The sequence below is a fragment of the Ursus arctos genome, unplaced genomic scaffold (assembly GCF_023065955.2).
Source record: "Ursus arctos isolate Adak ecotype North America unplaced genomic scaffold, UrsArc2.0 scaffold_28, whole genome shotgun sequence".
NCBI classification, from domain to species: Eukaryota; Metazoa; Chordata; class Mammalia; order Carnivora; family Ursidae; genus Ursus; species Ursus arctos.
Genome location: NW_026622963.1, coordinates 16,364,225 through 16,388,713, shown reverse-complemented (window position 1 = coordinate 16,388,713; position 24,489 = coordinate 16,364,225). Strand labels below are relative to the sequence as shown.

General features: G+C 38.8%; 4 non-coding genes across 4 annotated transcripts; all 4 read left to right on the top strand.

The window, feature by feature from the left end:
* The first annotated feature begins 1,271 nt into the window (after nt 1–1,271).
* Nucleotides 1,272–1,352, top strand: LOC113263813 (small nucleolar RNA SNORD115). Its single transcript, XR_003319404.1, has one exon. It is a non-coding gene; the product is annotated as a small nucleolar RNA SNORD115 (small nucleolar RNA).
* A 10,693-nt stretch (nt 1,353–12,045) lies between these two features.
* On the top strand, nt 12,046–12,126 carry LOC113263820 (small nucleolar RNA SNORD115). The gene has a single exon (XR_003319410.1). It is a non-coding gene; the product is annotated as a small nucleolar RNA SNORD115 (small nucleolar RNA).
* Nucleotides 12,127–13,598: 1,472 nt separating this feature from the next.
* On the top strand, nt 13,599–13,660 carry LOC113263822 (small nucleolar RNA SNORD115). The gene has a single exon (XR_007190848.1). It is a non-coding gene; the product is annotated as a small nucleolar RNA SNORD115 (small nucleolar RNA).
* Nucleotides 13,661–19,547: 5,887 nt separating this feature from the next.
* On the top strand, nt 19,548–19,623 carry LOC113263819 (small nucleolar RNA SNORD115). The gene has a single exon (XR_007190846.1). It is a non-coding gene; the product is annotated as a small nucleolar RNA SNORD115 (small nucleolar RNA).
* The last annotated feature ends 4,866 nt before the right edge of the window (nt 19,624–24,489 follow it).

Genomic DNA, 24,489 nt, shown 5'->3' with positions numbered 1-24,489 from the left:
CGCGTTAGGTCGGCGAAGGTGGTGATGGTGCGGCGACAGTGGCACTGGCTTCGGTGTGGGAGCCCCTGTTATCTGGGGAGTTTACTTCCCCTTGGACGTGCGCCCGTGGGCCATGCCACATGGAGGGGAAATGAAAAGCGGACCAGGTCCCTGATGAGGACCCAAAAGTGCGGACACGCTGCCATCATCCCACCTGCAACTTACGTTGCTGGGCTGCCTCAGGGGGTGCCCCATAGACCCATCGAGATTGTGGACATGGGCCCCTTTGGGCCACTGGAGGCTGTCCCGCTTGGACCCAGGCCGTGCCTGTAGCCCCGCTCCTTGGCAGGCTGCCCCGGGCAGTACAGGCCAGAGCACCTGTCACATGCACCCGACTCCCAAGGACTTTGGGACTCCTTGGGGCAGCTGCAGAGCACCTTCCCTGATCCCTTGGGCCTCCGAGACAGGAAGGGCCGACCAGGCCTAGGCAGGGAAACTGCGAGTCCCTGGGCACAGCAGGCTATGGCCCTGTGTCCCTCGTCGAGGCACTCCAAACCTCAGGGCAGTGGTCCCGGGGAAAAGGCCCAGCAGGTGCAGGCACAGGGCCCTCCTCCATGGCGGGTGGTGGGCAGCATGCCTTGGTGTGGTGCAGGTCATTATCCAAGAGCCATTCCTTGACCCTGGGGACCCTGGGAGCCTAGGGGCACTCACTCCCCGTGTCCTAGAGGGCTGGTCCTAGCTCTGGGTGCCACCGATGGCCTCATCCGTGGGAGGGCGAGGGCCTCGCCCTACCTACCAGGCCCACACCCTTCACACTGCACTACGTGCTCCCAGCCTGGTACCTCTCAGGAAGCCTGTGTGCTGGCCTTCTACTGGGGGCAACCTCAGCTGGGCTCGGCGCCCGTGGGGGCCATTCTCTCCATTGTTTTGGCCTCCAGGTCCAGGCATCGGTAAACCTATACCCTGCTCCTTCCTTCGCCTCCCCAGCCTTGTGCGCACAGCCCTCAGCCCTTGCCACAAAGTGCCAGGTGCTCAGGGCTGGCAGCCCTTGGCTGCAGGGCCAGGTGCCCCAGAGCAAGGCGTTTTGACAGCTGGCCTACCCTTCTCTCCCCAGACCCTGTGCCCAGACAAAGATGCCACCCTGAGGCCCAAGGCTTGCTGGACCCAGCCCCGGGAAGGGATCCAATGTCTCGTGCCCCCAGGGCATACCGCTGTACAGGAAGCACCCCCGGGTAAGCTGGTTCCAGGCAGGGTGGGAGAGCACACATGCACCTGTTGCCACTGCCTTGTTTGGGTCAATGATGAGAACTCATATTGTCTCGAAGAGAGATGATGACCTAAAAATCATGCTCAATAGGATTACGCTGAGGCCCAATGGAGGGGACCATCCTGGGGTCAGAAACCCGGCCATCCTTGTGGACCTGGGAGTGCGCTGCACTTTGGGGCTTGAGGCGACCAATCCCTCAAGTGTCCCAGCTTTGGCTGTGGCCTGAATATGGGCCTCCAGGGCCCCAAGAGATACACAGGCCTTCAGCCTTACCCGCCAACACATTTTTCCTCACAGGATGCCCCCCTGGGAGCCCTGCTTAGCCACCCTGGTCTCCTCATGTCTTTCAGCATGCCTGGTGGCCAGGGTGTCGGTGCGACCTCCACCATGGGAGGTGAGTGGAAGCCTGTGGGCTTGGAGCAAAGCTGCCTAGGCCATCGTGAAGGGTTCTGGGGGCCCACATTACGTCGGCAGAGGTGGTGATGGTGCCAGCGACAGTAGCACTGGCTTTGGGGTGGGAGCCCCTGTTTTCTGGGGAGGGTTTACTTCCCCTTGGATATGCGCCCATGGGCCATAACACATGGAGGGAAACGAAATGCGGGCCGGGTCCCTGATGAGGACCTGAAAGTGCAGGGACACTGCCATCAGTCTGCCTGCAGCTGACGTTGTCCTGCTGCTTCACGGCTTGCCCCATGAGCCCATCGAGATGGTGGACATGGGCCCCTTTGGGCAACTGGCGGCTGTCCTGCTGGGCCCAGGCTGTACCTATAGATCTGCCCCTTGGCAGGCTGCCCCAGGCAGCACATGCCAGAGCACCTGTCACATGCACCTGACTCCCAATGAGTGTAGGACCCCTTGGTTCAGTTTTGCAGCCCTTGCTTATCACCCCTCCTCTGCTTGTGTCTTTCAGCGTGTGGTGGTGGGCATCTTCCCTGGCTACCTCTACATGACATTTAATTGAATCCTCTGAAGTTATTTGAATGCCTTAGATGAGAATGGTAGGTTCGAAGGCCTTTCCTGGTGGCTCTGGTCCTTGATGACCATTGATGATTTTATTGTATTTCCACTCTTGTTCTGTGCATTTCCACTGGAATTGTAATTTTTGCTTTGCAGCTAACACCCTCTAAAATATCAGGTAATTCTCCACTCTGTTTCCAGCCTCTTGCTACATTCCTCACCCCCTGTCATCAAGTGCTCAGGTTGAGCACCCTCTGTCTGATGCAGGTCTGTTTCATGACATATCACTGTATGTTGGGTGCAATTTGGTTTTCTGGTGAGGTGCATTGAAGCAACCCTCTGTCCATGGTATCCACATTGTGTGTTTCAGGAAATTGCCTCTACTGAGGCTTCCCAGCCATAGCTTCCCTGCTTGATTACCCTAGCCAGCCTTCTGAAGAGGGGATATCAGCCCCTGACGTGTATCAGCTTTCCACTTCCTTTCAAGCAACACTTTTTTTTTTTTTCTGGAAGATCCCTGTCAGATTTCCTGCAGATTTCTGGAAGATTATAATCCAGTTGTTATCTCTGACTGAAACACAACTAGATAATCATCAAATCATACTGAATTAACAGGAATTCAGCATGAGTACTGACTGATCCTTCTCCGCAGCAGCTAGACAGAGGAGGCCACATGGCAAAAAGTAGGATGCGTTGAGATGTGATTTTGGTAAAAATGGATCACTGAAATCATGGGCAGTTTGGGCTTCTCACATGGAAAAAGCAAGAGAGAGTGAAATACTCTTGGCATCACATAGAGAAACACATCTACCAATACATTGCCTGGGAAAATCTTAGAGGCCCATTTCTGTTATGTTTGCAATAAGATGGTTTTCAGGACTATAGTTTTATATTCTGTAGGCTTTTTTTGTGATTGATATTTGAGGGCACTGCCCTTCTCCTGGAGAAAAGGCAAGCAATCTACCCTGGGCAAATGGTGGGGTCTGAGTATAACCTGGGGCACTGTTGTGGGAGATTATTTTTTTAATGATTTTTTATTATATTATGTTAGTCACCATACAGTTTTTATTTGATCCTCTTGGACCATATCTGTGACAGGTCACTTTCACAGAGTGGCCTCTCAGGGTACAAAGGATCCAGTGATTTCTGTTTCCTTCTACACCCTTCAACATAAATGCAGAGTCACCTGCGAAGTGCAGCCCATCCCTGAAATTGGCTGCATAGTTGCTTTTTCCACATGCTAGGACCCTGTGGTCTGGCAAGGCTGTCCTTCATTGTTAAATCTCCCTTAGTCTCAGCACACTGAATCCCTCCCCAGAAGCCCAGGACAGGTCTTTGCCCACATCCTGTACCTAAAGTCTGGATTTTTAAATGATAGCCAGCTTGGTTGGGATAGAATATGGATGGCACTTTGTTGCTCCTGGAGAGAAAGCAGGAAAAAACCTGGAGTCAGACAGTGTGAAGACAGTGACTGAAAAATACCTGAGACACTCGTGGAGGAGATAATTTGCTCTCTTTAGAGTGCTTCCCTGAGGACAGCAAGCACTAAGACCCCTTTCCAGGGACAGAGGAGCCGGCTGGCACTGTTTCCCTTCCCCACCCCTCAGTATAAACACAGAACCACCTTATATAAATAGCACAATGCCTACAGTGACTGCCTATCCTGCTTATTCAGGTCACACACACCTTTCCTGTGCCAACTCTGCCCTTTGTAGTTCAAATCTGCCTCATTCCCAGTGTGGTGAACCCCTTCCTCAAAAGACCAGCATAAACCCCCAATCATACCACATCTTTTGGCTATAGAGTTCTGCAAAGCCTCAGTGCTATCACAAATAGCGTCGTATCTCATTTAACATGCATACCAGAGCACACTGAGTTAAAACTCACCCACTCTGACCAAGTTCTAAACAGTACCCACTGAAGAGCATTTACAAATGACTGGCCTGCAGGATAGAGTACCCAAAACACAACAACAGAGTGCATGCATCACACAGCAAAGACACTCCCTGAAGCAGCCTGGATATTATATGATCTCTTCTTAACAAAGCCATTACTCTCAGAAGCAGGAAACATAACAGGGTTTTCTAATTCAGAGAAGGAGACAGAGAGCTAGACAAAATGCCAAGACAGTGTAATTCATCCCCCCAAAAGAACAAGATAAGGTCATGGCCAGAGATCTAATAAAAACAGATATAAGTAATACACCTTATGGAGAATTTAAAGCAATAATCACCAAGATACTCACTGGGCTTGAGAAAAGCATAGAAGACACCAGGGAGGCCCTTACAACAGATATAAAAGAGTTTAAAAAGAGTCAGAAATTTAAAATTCAATAACTGAGATTCCAAACTGAATGGATGTAATGACCATGAGGGTGGAAGAAGCAGAGGAATAATTAAGTGATATGGAAGACAAATAATGGGAAAATATGAAGCTGGAAAAAAAGGAAAGAAAGAAGAATTATGGAACACAAGAATAGATATAGGGTATTCAGTGACTCCATAAAATGTAGTAACATTTGTATTATAGGTGTCCAGAACAAGAACAGAGGCAAAAGCAGGCAGAAAATTTATTTGAGGAGATATTAGCTGGAAACGTCCCCAATCTGGGGAAAGAAACAGACATCCAAATCCAGGAGAAATAGAGACTTACCATTAAAGTCAACAAAAGCAGGCCAACAGCATGACCTCTCCTATTTAAATTTGCAAATTATAGTGATAAAGAAAAAAATCTTAAAGCAGCATGACAGAAGTACCCAACTTACAAGGAAAGACCCATAAAGCTAGCGGTAGATGTCTCCATAGAAACTTGACAAGCCAGAAGAAAGTGGCGTGATATATTCAACATGCTGAATGGGAAAAATCTACTGCAAAGAATACCCTACCCACAAAATCTATCAGAGTAGAAGGAAAGATAAAGAGTTTCCCTGACAAATAAAACTAAAGAAGTTCATGACCACTAACTCAGCCCTGAAAAAAAATATTTAAGGGGACTCTTTGAATGGAAAGGAAAGACCAAAAGTGACAAAGAGTAGAAAGGAAAAGAGAGCATCTTCAGAAACAATGACAAAAAGTAATAAAATGGCATTAAATACATATCTGCCAATACTGACTGAGTGGATATAGACAAAACACTGAAATGGAAAAACTTGGGTGTAAGAATGTATAAAAATCCAAGACCCATCTATATGCTGTGCACAAGAGACTCGTTTTAGACCTAAAGACACCTCCGGATTGAAAGTGAGGTTATGGTCCACCTTATACCAGTTAGAATGGCAAAAATTGACAAGGCAAGAACAACAAATATTGGAGAGGATGTGGAGAAAAGGGAATATTCTTACACTGTTGGTGGGAATGCAAGTTGGTACAGCCACTTTGGAAAACAGTGTAGCGGTCCCTCAAAAAGTTAAAAATAGAACTACCCTATGACCCAGCAATTGCACTACTGGGTATTTACCCCAAAGATACAGATGTAGTGAAAAGAAGGTCCATATGCACCCCAACGTTCACAGCAGCATCGTCCACAATAGCCAAACTGTGGAAGGAGCCGACATGCCCATCAACAGATGAATGGATAAAAAGATGTGGTCCATATATACAATGAAATATTAGCCATCAGAAAGAACGATTACCCAACTTTTGCATCATCATGGAGGGGACTGGAGGAGATTATGCTAAGTGAAATAAGTCAAACAGAGAAAGGCAATTATCATATGGCTTCACTCATTTATGGAACATAAGAAATAGCAGGAAGATCAGTAGGAGAAGGAAGGGAAGAATGAAGTGGGGGTAAACAAAGGGGGAAATGAACCACAAGAGACTATAGACTCTGGGAAACAATCTGAGGGTTTTGGGAAGCGGATGGGCTAGCCCGATGATGGGTATTAAGGAGAGCATATATTGCATGGAGCGCTGGGTGTTATATGGAAACAATGAATCATGGAACATTACATCAAAAACTAATGATGTAATGTATGGTCACTAATGTATCATAATAAATGAAAAGAAAAAGAAAAAAGAAAGTGAGGGTATGGAGAAACATTTACCATGCAATAGCACATCAAAAGAAAGAGTAGCAATACTTACATTCAACAGACTAGATTTTATTCCAAAAACTAACAAGAACTGAAGAAAGGTACTATATCATAATAAAGGAGTCTATCCAACAGAAAGATCTAACATTTGTAAATATTTATGCTCCCAAAAGGGAGGACCTAAATATATAAAACAATTAATAACAAACATAAGGGACTCATTGATAATAATACAATAATAGTAGGGGAACTAAATACCCCACTTATATCAATGAACAGATATCTAAGCAGAAAATCAACAAAGAAACAATGGTTTTGAATGTGGACCAAATAGACTTACCCATATATTCAGAACATTCCACCTTAAAGTGACAGAATACACATGTCTTTTCAGATGCACATGGAACATACCCCAGAATAGATTACATACTAGTTCACAAATCAGGTCTCAACAAGTACAAAATGACAGAGATCATAACATGCATATTTTCATATGTTTCATATGATACTATGAAACATGAAATGAACCACAAGAAAAAATTGGAGAAGATTACAAATACATGAAGGTTATACAACATGCTATTAAACAATGAGTTGATCAACAAGGAAATCAAAGAAGAAAAAAATACATGAAACAAATGAAAATGAAATCACAATAGTCCAAAATCTTTGTGTTGCAGCAAAAGTGGTCTTAAGAAGACATATATAGTAATCCAGGCCTACATTAAGAAATAAGAAAAATATCAAATAAACAACCTAACCCTACACCTAAAGGAGCTCAAAAAGAATTTTTTAAAAAAGTACTGTACTGTATGGTGACTAATATAATATAATTAAAAAAATTTAAAAAAAAGCCTAAAGCCAGCAGAAGAAGGGAAATAACAAAGATCAGAGCAGAAACAAATTATATAGAAACATATAAACAAACAAAAAAACAGACGAATGAAACCCAGAGCTGGTTCTTTGAAAAAAATAATAATAAAATTAATAAACTCTTAGTTAGACTTATCAAAGACAAAGGCGAATGGACCCAAAAAATAAAATCACAAATGAGAGAGGAGAAATAACAACCAACACCACAGAACAGAAATACAAACAATTATAAGAGGATATTATATAAAACCACATGGCAACAAATTGGACAAACTGGAAGAAATGAATAAATTCCTAGAAACATATAAGCCACCAAAACTGAAACAGGAAGAAATAGAAAACCTTAACAGTTGGATAACCAGCAAATAAATTGAATCAGTAATCAAAACTCTCCAATAAACAAAGTCCACAGCCATGTGGCTTCTAACTTGAATTCTATGAAACATTTAAGGAAGAGGTTAATCTGTATTCTTCTCAAACTATTCAAAGAAATAGAAATGGAAGGAAAAGTACAAAATTCATTATAATAGGCCAGCATTACACTGATACCAATACCAGATAAAGACTCTGCTAAAAAACAGAACTATAGGCCAATATCACTGATAAACATGGAGGCAAGAATTCTCAGTAAAATATTAGCAAATTGAATCCAACAATACATTAAAAGAATCGTTCAAGATGAGCAAGTGTGATTTATGCCTGGGCTGCAAGAGTGGATCACTATTCACAAATCAATCAATGTGATACACCACATTAATTAAAAAAAGGATAACAACCATATCTCAATAGATGCAGAAAAAGCTTTGACAAAGTACATCCATTCTTGATAAAAAAAAAAAAACCCTCAACAAAGTAGGGTTAGAGAGAACATACCTCAATATAATAAAGGCCATAAATGTAAAACCCACGAGTAAGACCCTCAATGGGGAAAAATTGAGAGCTTCCATCAATGATCAGGAACAAGACAGGGATGTCCATTCTCACCTTTGTTATCTAACATAGTACTGGAAGAAATCAGTCAACAAAAAGAAATAAAAGGCGTCCAAGTCAGCAAGGAACACGTAAAACTTTTCTTTTTTTTTAATATGTTTTTATTGTATTATGTTAGTCACCATACAGTACATCCCTGGTTTTTTAATGTAAAATTCAATGATTCGTTAGTTGCGTATAATACCCAGTGCACTAGGCAATATGTGCCCTCCTTACTATCCATCACCAGCCTATCCCATTCCCCCACCACCCTCCCCTCTAAAGCCCTCACTTTGTTTCTCAGAGTCCATAGTCTCTCATGCTTCATTCCCCCTTCTAATTATCACCCCTTTCTTTATCCCTTTCTTCTCCTACCGATCTTCCTAGTTCTTATGTTCCATAGATGAAAGAAATCATATGATAATTGTCTTTCTCTGCTTGACTTATTTCACTTAGCATTATCTCCTCCAGTGCCGTCCATGTTGCAGCAAATGTTGAGAAATCATTCTTTTTGATAGCTGAATAATATTCCATTGTATATATGGACCACATCTTCTTAATCCAGTCATCTGTTGAAGGGCATCTCAGCTCCTTCCACGATTTAGCTATTGTGGACATTTCTGCTATGAACATTGGGGTGCATATGGCCCTTGTCTTCATACATCTGTATCTTTGGGGTAAATACCCAGTAGTGCAATGGCTGGATAATAGGGTACCTCAATTTTTAACTTTTTAAGGGACCTCCACACTGTTTTCCAGAGTGGCTGTACCAACTTGCATTCCCACCAAAAATGTAGGAGGGATCCCCTTTCTCCACATCCTCTCCAGCAATTGTTGTTTCTTGCCTTGTCAATTTTTGCCTTTCTAACTGGTATAATGTGGTATCTTACTGTGGTTTTGATTTGAATTTCCCTGATGGCTAATGATTTTGAACATTTTTTCATGTGTCTGTTAGCCATTTGTATGTCTTCATTGGAAAAGTGTCTGTTCATATCTTCTACCCATTTTTTGTTTCTTTATTTGTTTCTTGTGTATTGAGTTTGAGAAGTTCTTTGTATATCTTGGATACCAGTCTTTTATCTGTAGTGTCATCTACAAATATCTTCTCCCATTCCGTGGGCTACCTCAGAGAGTTGTTTGTTTGTTTGTTTTGTTTTTTAATGTTTTTTTATTACGTTAGTCACCATACATTACATCCATGGTTTCTGATATAAAGTTCAATGACTCATTAGTTGCATATAACACCCAGTGCACCATGCAATATGTGCCCTCCTTAATACCCATCACCAGCCTATCCCATTCCCCACCCCCTTCCCCTCTGAAGCCCTCAGTTTGTTTCTAAGAGTCCATAGTCTCTCATGCTTCATTCTCCTTTCTGATTACCCCCTCTTTCTCTATCCCTTTTCCCCCTACCAATCTTCCTAGTTCTTATGTTCCATAGATGAGAGAAACCATATGATAATTGTCTTTCTCTGCTTGACTTACTTCACTTAGCATTATCTCCTCCAGTGCCGTCCATGTTGCAGCAAATGTTGAGAAATCGTTCTTTCTGATAGCTGAATAATATTCCATTATACATATGGACCACAACTTCTTTTTTTTTAATGATTTTTTATTATATTATGTTAGTCACCATAAAGTACATCCCCGGTTTCCGATATAAAGTTCAATGATTCATTAGTTGCGTATGACACCCAGTGCTCCATGCAATATGTGCCCTCCTTAATACCCATCACTGGCCTATCCCAATCCCCCACCCTCCTCCCCTCTGAACCCCTCAGTTTGTTTTTCAGAGTCCATAGTCTCTCATGGTTCATTCTCCCTTCTGTTTACCCCCTTCATTCTTCCCTTCCTTCTCCTACCAATCTTCCTGCTATTTCTTATGTTCCATAAATGAGTGAAAACATATGATAATTGTCTTTCTCTGCTTGGCTTATTTCACTTAGCATACATTGATTTTGTATCCTTTGACTTTACTAAATTTATGTGTCAGTTCTAGTAGGTTTTTGGTGGAGGCTTTCAGGTTTTCTACATAAAGTATCATGTAATCTGCAAATAGTAGATCTTTTACTTCTTCCTTTCCAATTTGGATGCCTTTTATTTCTTTTTCTCATCTGATTGCTGAGGCTATGACTTCCAGTACTATGTTAAATGACAACGTTGAAAGTGAACATTCATCTTGTTCCTGACCTTAAAGGAAAAGCTCTCAGTTTTTCCCCATTGAGGATTACATTAGTCGTGCATCTTCCATTTATGGTCTTAATGATGTTGATGCATGTCCAGGTATCCCTACTTTGTTGCGGGTTTTTACAAGAATGGATGTTGTATTTTGTTAAATGCTATTTCTGCCTTTATTGAGAGGATCATAGTGTTCTTATCCTTTCTTTTATTAATGTGGTGTTTCACATTGATTTGCAAATATTGAACCACCCCAAGAACCCAGGAATAAATCCCACTTTATTGTGGTAAATAATTTTTTAAATATTTTATTCATTTATTTATTTTGAGAGAGAATGAGAGGGCAAGAAGGGGGATGAGCAGAGGGGAGAAAGAGGAAAAAGAAGGGGGAAAGAATCCCAAGCACATTCCATGGTGAGCACAGAGCCAGGCATAGGGCTTGATCTCATGACTCTGAGATCATGACCTGAGCCAAAACCAAGAGTCAGATGATTAAGCAACTGAGCCACCCAGGCGCCAAGGTGAATAATTCATTTAATGTACTGTTAGGTTTGATTTTCTAGTATTATATTGAGTTTTTTTGCAACCATGTTCATCAGAGATATTGTTCTGCAATTCTCTTTTTTAGGGGGGTCTTTGTTTTGGAATCAAGATAATTCTGGCCTCATAGAATGAGTTTGGAAGTTTTCCTTCTACTTCTATTTTTTGGAACAGTTTCAGAAAAATAGATATTAATTCTTTAAATGTTTTGTAGAGTTTCCCTGGGAAGCCATCCAGCTCTGGACTCTTTTCTTGGAAGATTTTTCATTACTTATTCAATTTCTTTGCTAGTTATGGGTTTAATAAATTTTCTGAGCCTTGGTTTTATCTCCACCATTTATAATCTTATCCTTGAGTATAGGAGTAGCAATATTCATCCCAATTATTACATTTTTGTGCTGATGGTGGGACATGAATGAGGACTGTTAACATAAAAAAAATGGTTTATCAGCCACAGCCTGAAAATTCCCATAAATGGGTTGAGAGATTGAAGGAAAACACAATTCCAATTATTATCTGGTTTTCTAGAAAATAAGTTTCATATGGATTTATTGTTTCATTTTTTTAAAGATTTCATTTATTTATTTATTTGTCAGAGAGAGAGCACAAGCAGGGGGAACAGCAGGCAGAGGGAGAAGCAGGCTCCCCGCTGAGCAAGGAGCCCCATGTGGGACTCAATCCCAGGACCCTGGGATCATTACCTGAGCCAAAGGCAGACCCTTAACAGGCTGAGCCACCCAGGCATCCCTATTGTTTCATTTTATCCAAGTTGAAATGCAATGGACCATGTCAGATGTTGCTGATATGACACCTTGATCAAATATACCAAAAATGATCAATGAGATGCTCTTATTTCAACATGACATCTCCTATTAGTTTTCCAAAGCCAAGAAACTTACATACTTTGTCAAACTTTTGTTTGGTGAATTGACGTCACATAGCCTATGTAATGGGTCATTTTTGCAGGAATGATTATATTGGTCCATTAAAGAGAAGCATGAATGAGCCCCATGCCCATAAGAGATGAAGTGCTTTGTTTTGACATGATTGTTATTCCTGTCCACCTAGATAATGACTCCAGAGGAAGAACCCTGTTGGTCTTGCTGTCCCTGGGGCAATCTCTATCAGCTGGGATTCCAACATACAATGCAACCAAAATCCTAATCACCTTGACCTCATAGATGCCTGTATCCATCTTTGGTAAGCATAGTTAAGTCCAAGTATATATATGCTTGGGGAATCCTGTGCTGCATCAATTTTGAGACCTCATATTGTATTGAAGAGATCTGTTTACCTGAAAGTCATGTTCAATGGCATCACACTGAGGCTCAGTTTAGGTTTACAATACCAGGACAGGATTTTAAGGATACTTGTTTTTCTTCTGCAGGTATTGTGTTTTTTGTTGATCAGTAAATCACTTAAAGGAAACATAATTTCTAAACTTATCTATTCTCTTCAAATTACACAATAACTCATCCTTTTCATTTTTTCTTTTCTTTTTTTTATTATGGTAGTTGACAAATAGTACTTCATTAGTTTTTGATGTAGTGTTTCATGATTCATTATTTGCATAAAACAATCAGTGCTCATTGCAATACATGCCCTCCTTAATACCCATCACCCGGCTAACCCATTCCCCCAACCCCCTCCCCTCAATGGTCAATAAATTCCAATAATTTGACACATTTGGGGCTCCCCTTAACTATTTTCCCTTATTGTTCCTATTAGTAAGATGTGTCACAATATATGCATCATTAAACTGTTGAGATATGTGTTAGTCTTGGTCACAAATACCTTTCGAGTAGACCTTCAGGCTTATAAAGTTGCACTCTAAGGCAATTAGATTTACTCATTTGAGTAACTTGAATATCCATGTAAGTTTTCCTACCCACTGTATGACTGAACTACTTGATTTGATCCCAAGAAAATACCTTTAATTTTTACCTAAATTTAGTGTTTTTAACAATGAGGGATTTTTTTCATTCTTTAGTATTCAATCCAGTGTGAGAGATGTATTTGAATATTTAAGCAAACGGACTGATTTTCATGTATTGTTGCTATGTTTCTAATGATGTTAGGCTGCTTTGGGGTTACTGATGTAAATATCATCAGTAAAGGTTTCTGACAATGGAAAAGATAATATAAGATTTGGTAATTTGCTTTCCCCATATATGTTGAGATGGTATCCATTGATAAAGAAACCCCTATATGGGTTTCCCAAACTAATGAATACGATGCATACATTTCCATGTGCCCTAATATCTGATATCCAAATCCTGAGATTTATGTGGTTTTAAGAATGTCAGTACTTTATGAGCATTCATATACAGTAATCCATGCCAGATATTAGTGATATGGCTTTCTTGACTATATAGATGAGGGATGATCAATGAAATTCTCTTAACTCCACATGAAGGCACTAGATTGCTTCTCCAAAGTCAAGTGATGTGTATGTCTCATTCTCATTATTTTTTGTTGATCAATGAACCAACTCTGAAATGAGTCATTTTTTTAATACTAACATCTTTTTTCTCACTTAATTAAAAACATGCATGACCCATATGCACCAGAGAGATGTAGTTCTCCCTGTAATAACAGTTCTGTTTTTTGTCCTCTTAGATAATAATATGGAGAAACATTCTGTGGCACGCTGTGACTCGAGCAATTGATATCACCCAAGATTCATGTAATAAGTATGCCCTAACTCCAATTCACTTTAGCATGAGCGTTTCAAGACTTGCTGGTAAGGTAATCAGGTCCAAGTTTGTGTATGCATGGGAAGTGTGATGGCTTTTTACAACGATGGGGACCTTAAAATGTCTTAAAGAGAAATAATGATTTAAAAGTTATGCTCCATAGAATTAAACAGGCTAGGATTAAATGACAATACTGGGGTAGATAAGAGTAACTCTATTACCCTTCTAGGAGAATTTTATCTTGAACTTGAGATAATAAAACTTGATGAGCATGGAATATTTTTCCATCTTTTTCTGTCTTCTTCAATGTCTTTCAACAGTGATTTGTAGTTTCTAGAATATAGATCCCTTACATCGCTGGTTAAGTTAATTCCGAGATAATGTATGCTTTTTGGTGCTATTGCAAATGGAATTGATTCCCTAATTTCTCTTTCTTCAGTCTCATTGATCGTGTATAGAAATGCAACTGATTTCTGAGCATTGATTTTGTATCCCGCCACATTACTGAATTGCTCTATAACTTCTAATAGTTTGGGGGTGGAGTCTTTCGGGTTTTCCATATAAAGTATCATGTCATCTCCGAAGAGAGATAGTTTGACTTCTTCTTTGCCAATTTGGATACCTTATATCCCTTTTTGTTGTCTGATTGCTGTTGCAAGGATTTCTAGTACTATGTTGAATAATAATGGCGAGAGTGGCCATCCTTGTCGTGTTCCTGATCTTAAGGGAAAGGCTTCCAGCTTTTCCCCATTGAGAATGATATTTGCTGTAGGCTTTTCATAGATGTTTTTTATGAGATTGAGGAATGTACCCTCCATCCCTACACTCTGAAGGGTTTTAATCAGGAAAGGATGCTGTATTTTGTCAAATGCTTTTTCTGCATCGAGAGGATCATAAGGTTCTTGACTCTTTTCTTGTTGATGTGATCTATCACACTGATCGATTTGTGAATGTTGAACCACCCTCGCATCCCAGGGATGAAACCCACTTGGTCATGATGGATAATCCTTTTAATGTACTGTTGGATCCTATTACCTAGGATCTTGTTGAGAATTTTGGCATCCATATTCAACAGGGATATAGGTCTGTAATTCTCCTTTTTGCTGGGGTCGTTGCCTGGTTTGGGGATCAAGGTAATACTGGACTCATAGAATGAGTTTGGTAGTTTTCCTTCTGTTTCTATTTTTTGAAACAGCTTCAGGAGAATAGGTATTATTCTTCTTTGAATGTTTGGTAAAATTCCTCAGGGAATCTGTCAGGCTCTTGATTGGAAGAATAAACAGAGTTAAAATGTCTATGCTACCCAGAGCAATCTACACTTTCAATGCCATCCTGATCAAAATACCAACGACATTTTTCAAAGAACTGGAACAAATAGCCCTTAAGATTGTGTGGAACCAGAAAAGGCCCCGAATCCCCAAGGAATTGTTGAAAAGGAAAAACAAAGCTGGGGGCAATCACGTTGCCGGATTTCAAGCTATCCTACAAAGATGTGATCACCAAGACAGCACGGAACTGGCACAAAAACAGACACATAGACCAATGGAACAGAATAGAGAACCCAGAAATGGACCCTCGGCTCTTTGGGAAACTAATCTTTGACAAAGCAAGAAAAAACATCCAGTGGAAAAAAGACAGTCTCTTCAATAAATGATGCTGGGAAAATTGGACAGCTATATGCAAAAGACTGAAACTTGACCACTCTCTCACACCATACACAAAGATAAACTCCAAATGGATGAAAGACCTCAATGTGAGACAGGAATCCATCAAAATCCTAGAGGAGAATGTAGGCTGCAACCTTTTTGACATCCGCCACAGCAACTTTTTTCATGACACATCTCCAAAAGCAAGAGAAACAAAAGAAAAAATGGACTTGTGGGACTTCGTGAAGATAAAAAGCTTCTGCACAGCCAAGGAAACAGTCAAAAAAACTAAGTGGTAGCCCACGGAATGGGAGAAGATATTTGCAAATAACACTACAGATAAAACACTAGTATCCAAGATCTACAAAGAACTTCTTCAAACTCAATACACGTGAAACAAATAATCAAATCAAAAAATGGGCAGAAGATATGAACAGACACTTTTCCAATGAAGACGTATAAATGGCTAACAGACACATGAAAAAATGTTCAAACTGAGGGCGTCAGAGGGGAGGGGGGTGGGGGAATGGGATAGACTGGTGATGGGTAGTAAGGAGGGCACATACTGCATGGTGCACTGGGTGTTATACGCAACGAATGAATCATCGAACTTTACATCAGAAACCAGGGAAGTACTGTATTGTGACTAGCATAATATAATAAAAAAACATTAAAATTAAAAAAAATCATTAGCCATCAGGGAAATTCAAATCAAAACCACATTGAGATACCACCTTAGGCCAGTTAAAATGGCAAAAATTGACAAGGTAGGAAACAACAAATGTGTAAGAGGGGATCCCTCTTACACTGTTGGTGGGAATGCAAGTCAGTACAGCCACTCTGGCAAACAATGTGGAGGTCCCTTAAAAAGTTAAAAATTGAGCTACCCTATGATCCAATCATTGCACTACTGGGTATCTACCCCAAAGATACAGATGTAGTAAAGAGAAGAGCCATATGCACCCCAATGTTCATAACAACATTGTCCACAATAACTAAATTGTGGAAGTAGCTGAGATGCCTTTCAACAGATGACTGGATTAAAAAGATGTGGCCCATATATACAGTGAAATATTACTCAGCCGTCAAAAAGAATGATTGCACAATATTTGCAGCAACATGGACGGGACTGGAGGAGATTATGCTAAGTGAAATAAATCAAACAGAGAAAGACAATTATCATATGGTTTCACTCATTTATGGAACATAAGAAATAGCAGGAAGATCGGTAGGAGAAGGAAGGGAAGAATGAAGGGGGGGTAGACAGAAGGGTGCATGAACCATGAGAGACTACAGACTCTGGGAAACAAACTGAGGGCTTCGGTGGGGGGGGGGATTGGGATAGGCTGGTGATGGGTATTAAGGAGGGCACATATTGCATGGTGCACTGGGTGTTATATGCAAATAATGAATCATGGAACATTACATCAAAAACCAGGGATGTACTGTATGGTGACTAGCGTAACATAATAAAAAAGTATTATAAAAAAAGAATACCTTAAAAAAATAAATAATAAATAACAAAAAATTAAAAAAAATTAACCTTCATGAATAACTTGCTTGCCCAACCTTATCTATGTACCTATAAATAAAGAAACATTTCTTATTCTTTAAGCTTTGTTTCAATTATCTGTAATGTCTAATAGTATTCAGATCTCATTTCTTAGCTCTTTTTATCTCATTTTTTTGTTTCAGTAAGACTTGATTCTAAGAAATATAACATTCCATTATAAGAGATCAGTGGCTTCTTTTGACATACATATCTCATATAAGCGTTGAACTAGTGAAGATTTACACCTAAGGCAGTTTTACTCATTCAGGAAAACTGAATATGAATACTCTTTTTCTTCTTGATGTAATACTCTTGACAAAATATGTACTTTTTATATGAACTTCAGATGATTAAATGTTGAACAATTGTTTCATTTTCTGCCACCTAGTCAAAAATGCAATATTCGTATAGGTGTAAATAAATGTCGAGAAAAAATTTTGCTCTATTATTATGGGATTCTAATGTTGCTTTTGGTCTCTGGTAAACTTCCCATAACTGTAGTACTGTGCTAATAGAAGAGAGTGTGAGATTCAGTAATGTACTTTGCCTATCAAACTTAAATTGAATAATTTGATGACCAAATTGATACCTATAAAACTTAAGTTGGATAATTTGATGACTAAATTTTATCTTATGAGTATCATGTGACCCTATTATTTTCATAATAATAAAAATGTATGCTATAAATGATGACAGTTGTTCCTGATATGGACTTTGAAATGACTAAGTTCACCAATTCAGTCATCATGAACCCCATTTTGGATTTTTCTCTGTGAGTGAATGATCTACTTGATGACATCCTCTTCAAAAATATTGTTTGCTGAAATTTCATTTAAATAATGGAACAACACTACATCAAAAAGTAATGAAGTACTGTATGGTGACTAACATAACAAATAAATAAATAAATAAATAAACAAACAAACAAACATTTTCAGTCATGTTTACTCTCTTTGTGGTATGGTATATGATATTACAGGGTATCCAATGTCAAGAAAACTGTATGCTTTGTCTTAATGTGATGAATCAATTATTTAGAACCTTAGAGTGTCTCTTTGTGATGGTATAAGCCATCTCTTCACTAATAGTAGTATGTATAAGCCATACACATGAATATTTCTGATTTTGAACTACTATCCTACCTCTATCTTCCTAGATAAGGACAACTGAGGAAGAGCACTCTTTGGCATGTTGCACTGAGACAAGTGCTACCATATAAGTATCATATAGTGAATCTAAGTGGTCTCCTGTCCCTTTTGAACCACAGTTTAAGGTTGCCATTCTGGTGTTTACAAGACAAAGTAGATGTATATTTGAAGAGTGTCTTGAGGACATGTAATGATGTAAAAATTATATTCAGCAGTATTATGCTAAGGTCCAAAAGAAGTGATAATACTTGCAACAAGGTGTAAGCAGCTATTAAATTTTTCTGGGGTATTCTATTTGGGGATTTTTAGAAAGAAACCCTTTTGGGGAATCTTGTTTTATCCATCTTTATCTGTTTCTAAGAGAAGTTTTTAAAAATAATTTTGTATCGTGATTTTAGTGTTTTTATTCTTAATATTTATACATCGTTAGAGTTGATATGTTGGTTTATTTTTTTCTCAACATGGGCTTCAGAATATCCAACCAGCAACAGATGTACCATTCCATGGAAAACATGTAAGTTCTACCTTTGGTAATTAAAAAATTTCAAATAGGCCATTTGACTAATGAAGTTTGTCCTTTAAAATAAGTATATCTACTCATTCATGCAAAATGAGTAAGTAATACCTATTCTTCCCAATGAGTGACTGACTTGCTTAATGGTATCCTCATTAAAGACCTACTTTTAAATCCTAAATGTGTTTTAGAGATGAAAAGTTTTGTAATTTATTACAATCATCTCTTTAGTAAAATATTCATTTGCTATAAATGCACAAGTAAATGATTTATTTATATTATTCTATTTTTTGGCTGCTGTGCTGTTACGATGTTTGTGGATCATTCAGATACTAATCACAGATGAAAGATTTTTGGAACTTACGGGAAATAGTTTGAGATTCATGTGCAGGTTGCCTTTGATTTGTGAAATTGAATACAATTACAGGTGGTCTGAAATCTTATTTCCATATTCTGAGTTTCATGTGGTTTAATTATATTTATTACAAAAGAATGTATATGCTATGTATGATGCCAGTTGTTACTGATATGGGTCCCTGTATATTTAGTGAAGGGATGGTAATAAGAAGCTTTTGTTTATGCCAGGTATTGATTTCTTCTCATATTTTCAATATAAACCTATATTCTTGTTTCTTAACATATGTGGCTAATTATTGGTCCACAGCTTAAGTAATGGGTCATATTTTGTGTATCAAATATATCAATCATACAGAAATTAAAGATGAGGCAGGGACTGCCTGTGTGGCTCAGTCAGTTAAGCCTTTGCCTTTAGTTCAAGTCATGATCTCAGGGTCCTAGGATCAAGCCCCATATGGAGTACCTCACTCAGCAGGGAGACTGCTTCTCCCTCTCCCTCTGTGCCTCCCCTCCCCACTCACCCTCCCTTTCTCTCTCTCATCCACTTACCCTCTCAAATAAATAAATAAAATCTGAAAAAAGGAAAGACCAAGCAGGAGCCATACATACATAAAAGATGTAATCCTTCTTTTTGACTGTAGTCCCACTTTGTCCTCTTAGAGAAATGCTGCTAACAAGGAACACTCTGCCCTGTTCTCCATGGGGCAGTTTATACCACTCAAGTGTCCTGCACTGAATATGTCAGCATTTAATCCACTTTAGCACTAGTGTTTAAGGAAGCTATCTCTGGTAATCATATTAAGTCTAACTGTATGTATGCATACAAATGTGATGGCTTGGATCAATAATGAGTTAATGTCTTCAACAGAAGTGAAAACACAAGAATCAAGCTCAGTTGGATTATTCTGAAGCCCAGCATAGGTGACGATCATGTGACAAGAAGTTTGGATTCCTTAGTTCCCTTTGATTGAAATGTAATTTGGGGCTTCAATGAAATCACTGTGTGAAACTTCTTTTGCACATTTCTATCTATGCATTGCTAAATGAACCATAAATTCTGATTCTTTATGTGTTATACATCTATAATACCACTTTTTTTGACATTTGGTACTGAGACCTTGGTTCTTCATTCATTGAGTTTTTCAGTAGATCCTACGGGCACCATCTTATTTATTACAAGTCAGTGGCTGCCTTTGTTAACTGAAAAATCCAAACAGACTTTTAGACTAGTGATGACTCTCTTCTATAACAATTAGATTTACTCGTTCAGGAAACATGAACGGCATTATAGATCACTTTTCTCAACAATAAATTAACATATCTGATGCTATCCTTATTCAAAAATCTTTACTTTTTACCTAAATTGAGTTACTTGAATTCTGAAAATGTTATGATAGATTAGAATTATGTTCAATGCACTATATTCAGTAGGGTTTAAATACATAAATAGACCAACAATTTTTCTACAATATTACTACAATATTTTAACAGTACTGGATTATTCCTTTATCCCTGATTAAATTCTCATAACTGAAGGACACTCATAATTAGGGTAAGAATGTAAGTTTCAGTAATATACTTGACCAGGTTGAAATTGGATAAAATGATGAATAACATTGCACTTGATTTTCACATTGGGCATTTTTGTAAGTCCTGCTGGCAACAGACGCACCAACTCATTGGTGCCTTTCCTGATAGATAACTGGCTGCCTTTCCTGAAAGACATATTCCAAATACATCATTGGAAGATTGAAAATTCACTTTTTTAATAATATTTTTATTATATTATATTATATTATATTATATTATATTATATTATATTATATTATATTATATATGTTAGTCACCATACAGTACATCCCTAGTTTTGATTCATTACTTGCATATAACACCCAGTGCACTACGCAATACGTGCCCTCCTTACTACTCATCACCAGCCTGTCCCATTCCCCCACTCCCTCCCCTCTGAGGCCCTCAATTTTTTTCCCAGAGTCCATAGTCTCTCATGGTTCATTCCCCCTTCTGTTCACCCCCCTTTTTTCTTCCCTTTCTTCTCCTACCAATCTTCCTACTTCTTATGTTCCATAAATGAGTGAAACCATATAATTGTCTTTCTCTGCTTGACTAATTTCGCTAAGTATTATCTCCTCCAGTCCCATCCATGTTGCAGCAAATTTTGAGAAATCATTCTTTTTGATGGCTGAGTAATATTCCATTGAATATATGGACCACAACTTCTTAATCCAGTCATCTGTTGAAGGGCATCTCGGCCTCTTCCACGATTTAGCTATTGTGGACAATGCTGCTATTAACATTGGGGTGCATATGGCCCTTCTCTTCACTACGTCTGTATCTTTGGGATAAATGCCCAGCAGTGCAATTGCTGGATCATAGGGAACCTCAATTTTTAACTTTTTAAGGGACATCCACATTGCTTTCCAGAGTGGTTGTACCAACTTGCATTCCCACCAACAATGTAGGAGGGATCCCCTTTCTCCATATCCTCTCCAACATTTGTTGTTTCCTGCCTTGTCAGTTTCTGCCATTTTAACTGGTGTAAGGTGGTTTCTAAGTGTGGTTTTGATTTGAATTTCCCTGATGGCTAATGATGTTGAACATTTTTTCATGTGTCTGTTAGCCATTTGTATGTCTTCATTGGAAAAGTGTCTGTTCATATCTTCTGCCCATTTTTTGATTTGTTTATTTGTTTCTCATGTATTGAGTTTGAGAAGTTCTTTGTAGATCTTGGATACCAGTCTTTTATCTGTAGTGTCATTTGCAAATATCTTCTCCCATTCCGTGGGCTACCACTTAGTTTTTTTGACTGTTTCCTTGGCTGTGCAGAAGCTTTTTATCTTCACGAAGTCCCACAAGTTCATTTTTTCTTTCTCTTGCCTTTGGAGATGTGTCATGTAAGAATTTGCTATGGCCAATGTAAAAGAGGTTGCAGCCTATGTTCTCCTCTAGGATTTTGATGGATTCCTGTCTCACATCGAGGTCTTTCATCCATTTGGAGTTTATCTTTGTGTATGGTGTGAGAGAATGGTCAAGTTTCATTCTTTTGCATGTAGCTGTCCAATTTTCCCAGCACCATTTATTGAAGAGATTGTCTTTTAGCCACTGGATGTTTTTTCCTGCTTTATCACAGATTAGTTGCCTGAAGAGCTGAGGGTCCATTTCTGGGTTCTCTCTTCTGTTCCATTGGTCTATGTGTCTGTTTCTGTGCCAGTACCATGCTGGCTTTGTGATCACAGCTTTGTAGTACAGCTTGAAATCCGGCATTGTGATGCCCCAGTTTTGTTTTCCTTTTCAACAATTCCTTGGCGATTCGGGGCCTTTTCTGGTTCCATATAAATTCAAAGGCTGTTTGTTGCAGTTCTTTGAAAAATGTCATTGGTATTTTGATTGGGATAGCATTGAAAGTATAGATTGCTCTGGGTAGCATGGACACTTTAACTATATTAATTCTTCCGATCCATGAGCATGGAATATATGTTTTTGTGTCTTCTTCAGTGTCTTTCAAGAGTGATTTGTAGTTTCTGGAATATACATCCTGTGCATCTCTGGGTAAGTTAATTTCGAGATAACGTATGTCTTTTGGTGCTATTGCAAATGGAATGGATTCCCTAATTTCTCTTTCTTTAGTTTCATTTTTCCTGTATAGAAACGCAACTGATTTCTGAGCATTGATTTTGTATACTGCCACATTACTGAATTGCTCTATAACTTCTAGTAGTTTGGGGGTGGATTGATTCTCTCAATAGATGCAGAAAAAGCATTTGACAAAATACAGCATCCTTTCTGGATTAAAACCCTTCAGAGTGTAGGGATAAGGATACATTCCTCAATCTCGTAAAAACCATCTATGAAAAGCCTACAGCAAATATCATTCTCAATGGGGAAAAGCTGGAAGCCTTTCCCTTAAGATCAGGAACATGACAAGGATGCCCAATCTCACCACTATTATTCAACATAGTACCAGAAGTCCTAGCAACAGCAATCAGACAACAAAAAAAGGATAAAAGGTACCCAAATTGGCAAAGAAGAAGTCAAAGTGTCTCTCTTCGCAGATGACATGATACTTTATATGGAAAACCCAAAAGAATCCACGCCCAAACTATTAGAAGTTATAGAGCAATTCAGTAATGTGGCGGGATGCTGTATTTTGTCAAATGCTTTTTCTGCATCTTTTGAGAGGATCATATGGTTCTTGACTCTTTTCTTGTTGATATGATCTATCACACTGATCGATTTGAAAATTCACTTTTAAGACAAGTAGTTTTACTCATTTAAACAAGGTGAGCATCATTATGTTTTTTTTTTCTCAGTAACTGGCTTACCTGCTTGCTGTGATTTTCAGAAGAAAATTTATATTTTTAATCTGAATTTGATTTGATTGAAACTTGATAAATTTTGTGATTCATTGGTTCCATAATCAATGCATAATCCATTTGGTTCAGAATACATAAGAAGGCCATTTTCCCCTTTAATCTCATTAAGAAATTGTAATGGTGTAGGGATGTGTTTAGCCATTGGTGAACTTGTTATAACAGAAAGAGTCCAACAATTAGGGTGAGAATGTAAGATTCAGTAGTATGCCTATCCCATGAAACTTAAAAAGGAATAAAGTGATGAGCAATCTGATACTTGCTCTTCATCTACTGATTGCACATGGCTCCATTTTTATCAAAATAATGAAAGAAGATGGTGTGAATAATACCAGTTATTATTAATAAGGCCTTCAAGTAGACTTGGTTTATGAACAAAATTAACATGAATTGCATTATAGGTTCTTTTTAACGGTCCCTGATGGGACTATTTATGAAATTCTTATGATAAAAGCTTAATTTCTTTTTTGTTACTAGATTGATATAATGTTGAGAAGTTTTCTGATTCATTTATATCATCTTTACAGTGTGATATTCTCTTTGTCCAAATACAGGAATAGGCATATTTATCCTTATTATATTATGTTCAAGTTGCTATGATTTTGTGATATTTGGGGTTACTTATGACAAGTTATAACATAAAGAAAATAAGGGTGTCGCCACCTCCTTAAATTCAGGTATATGCATTGCCTTTAATTTGTAAAATTGAAAACAGTTTGTGTTGTCTGATATCTGATATCCATATCCTGAATTTCATGTGGTTCATTATAATCAAGGGTATGCACTTAAGTTTGATATCAGTTGTTATTGATATGGCTTCCTGAATATGTAGAGAAGAGGTAACTAATAGTAAGATCTTGTTTCTGCATGGAACCACCCTGAGACGTTCTCCAAAATATAAAACCTGCACGTTTTCCTTTCTGGTGTTTGATCAACCAATGGTCTCCAATTCATGTAATGGGTCCTTTTTTGACAATTCGTGACTTTCTATTAAGGTATAATATGCATGGATCATATAAAATGAGAGATTTTTTTATTTTATTTTTTAAATTATGATGGGTTAGTCACCATATAAAACATCATTAGCTTGTGATGTAGTGTTCCATGATTCATTGTTTGCATATAACACCCAGTGCTCCATGCAATACATGCCCTCATTAATACCCTTCACTGGGCTAGCCCATTGCCCTCCCCATTCCCTTCTAAAACCCTCAGATTGTTTCCCGGGGTCCATAGTCTCTCATGGTTTTTCTCCAACTCTGTTTATCCTCCCTTCCTTCTCCTAATGTCCTCCATGCTATTCCTTATGTTCCACAAATAAGTGAAACAATATAATTGTCTTTCTCTGCTTGATTTATTTCACTTAGCATGATCTCCTCCAGTTCCATCCAT